This window comes from Halichoerus grypus, chromosome 8 (assembly GCF_964656455.1).
Source record: "Halichoerus grypus chromosome 8, mHalGry1.hap1.1, whole genome shotgun sequence".
NCBI classification, from domain to species: Eukaryota; Metazoa; Chordata; class Mammalia; order Carnivora; family Phocidae; genus Halichoerus; species Halichoerus grypus.
Window position 1 is genome coordinate 10,027,906 of NC_135719.1, and position 1,896 is coordinate 10,029,801.

General features: G+C 41.0%; 1 long non-coding RNA gene across 1 annotated transcript; it reads right to left on the reverse strand.

Moving 5' to 3' along the window:
* Positions 1-236: 236 nt before the first annotated feature.
* Positions 237-1,582, reverse strand: LOC144382724 (uncharacterized). Its single transcript, XR_013450096.1, has 2 exons — positions 1,266-1,582; positions 237-1,174 (listed from the first exon to the last, which is right to left on the reverse strand). It is a non-coding gene; the product is annotated as an uncharacterized LOC144382724 (long non-coding RNA).
* Positions 1,583-1,896: the final 314 nt, after the last annotated feature.

Sequence of the window (1,896 nt, forward strand, 5' to 3'; positions counted from 1 at the left end):
ACCTGAATACAATTTACACACTACTGACTCAGAACAGAGAGCTATGAGAGATGAAGGGACTTGCAGGTGATTGAACTAAATGTCTAAACCCCTCATCTTAGAAATGAACTCTAAGAGTTGTCAAGACATAATGGAATGATCTTGGGCTTTCACTCAAGAAAATGTAGTGAAATAATAACAGGAATACAATTTATTATGATTGGAGTACTTTCTGTGTATTCCACACTGTGAAAGCATTTTCTTTTTTTTTTTTAACTGAAGTTTTCATTTTATTTTTTTGTGAATAAAATAGCAGCCATGGTTTTATCCAGTTTACTAAAGGTATCACCTTCAGAAGAAGTTACCTGCCCAATCTGCAAAACAAGAACAGTTATCTTCTGTTGAAAAGCTGGAAGCTTTTCAAACTTAGTTCTCTTCCATTTGTGTCATAATTTCCAAATAAATCAATGTCTCCAGCTAATGTGGGCCAGTCAAGTTCCCTACATGATCATCTCTTCCATGCAATCATCAAATAGCCACCTACAAGATTCTTTGGAACACTCTACAGTTTCAAAAAGCTGTTTAAAGTCTTGAGGGTATAGATCTGTTCTTTTCATGTCTCCATGTTTCTCTATTTGCTTCAATATAGCTGTTGCATTAACTGGACTCAATAACTGTAAATGGTCCATTAGCTTGAAATTGTGCTTCATAAAACACTGCTTTAACATGTGAAAAAATACATCATAGTCAACAGATGTTAAATTTTCTGTAAATAAATTCCGAAGAAGAGTTGGTTGAATTAAACACATGTTTGGTTCTACTTGTTTATTTATTTGTTCTAATGGTTTCTTATTCTTCAGCTTTTCTGTCTCCCACTTTGGCCGTATAGGCTAAACGAGGGCCAAGGCTCCACATGCAGAAGCTTAATCTTACAAGCTACTTGCCAGAGCACACTTAATGCTTGATACAAGTGTGGATTTCGGGGACTTGCCACCAGTTTCTCATATTCCCTTTCAGTAATAAACATATTTAGTTCTACTCGTCCATAACTATATACAGAAGTAGAAGAATATAGGTCATATAAAAGCTTCCAAAGTATCTTTTTCTCATTTTTTGCTGGGAAGAGTTCCTACTCTTAATGGGGTATCTTCTGACCAAGGAACCGCTTCTATTCCCAAACGACGAAAAAGCGTTTCTGAAATCATAATGGAAGGTTTTACTATTCCAAAATTTCTAGGATCCATTTTAAAGAAGTCACAGTAGACCACTTCTAGTTTTCCATTCACCTTTTTGCACAGGGACTCCAAATGTGGAAGAAAAGTTCTGTTAACTTTCAAGGGCAATCACTTTGGCCTTGCTTTCAAGTAATGCTTGAGTCAGGATTCCAGGACCTGGATTGCACTCCAGGAAGGGCTGGTCAGGGTTTTTACCTTCTTTCTTAGGATCTGTACCAAGGTCGTGACCAGTTTCGGACTGGTTATGTAACTCTTGGGCTCTGAGCGGTACTTGGGCAACCACGAGGGCGAGTCTCTGAAACCCTGACTAGGCACCAGCTGCGGGTGGAGGTCCGACAAGCCCCCGCGGTGCCCGGCGCGGACCGCCCTCCACCTCGCAGCTCCTGACCCCAACACGCAAAAGCTACCAGCGCCGGCAAAGGCTGAGAGTGCTAGCCGCGGGGGGAGCCCCGCCACCGGGACCGACATCTTCAGCCTCCGTGAAAGCATTTTCTATTCATTAACTTAGAAGAGTTTTTAAAAGGTTTATTTATTTATTTGAGAGAGAGAGAACACATGGAAGTGAGGGACAGAGAGAAAGAGAGAATTCCCAAGCAGACATCCCACTGAGTAAGGAGCGGATGCTGGGCTGGATCTCATGACTCTGAGATCACAACCTTAGCTGAAATCAGGAGTTGGACAC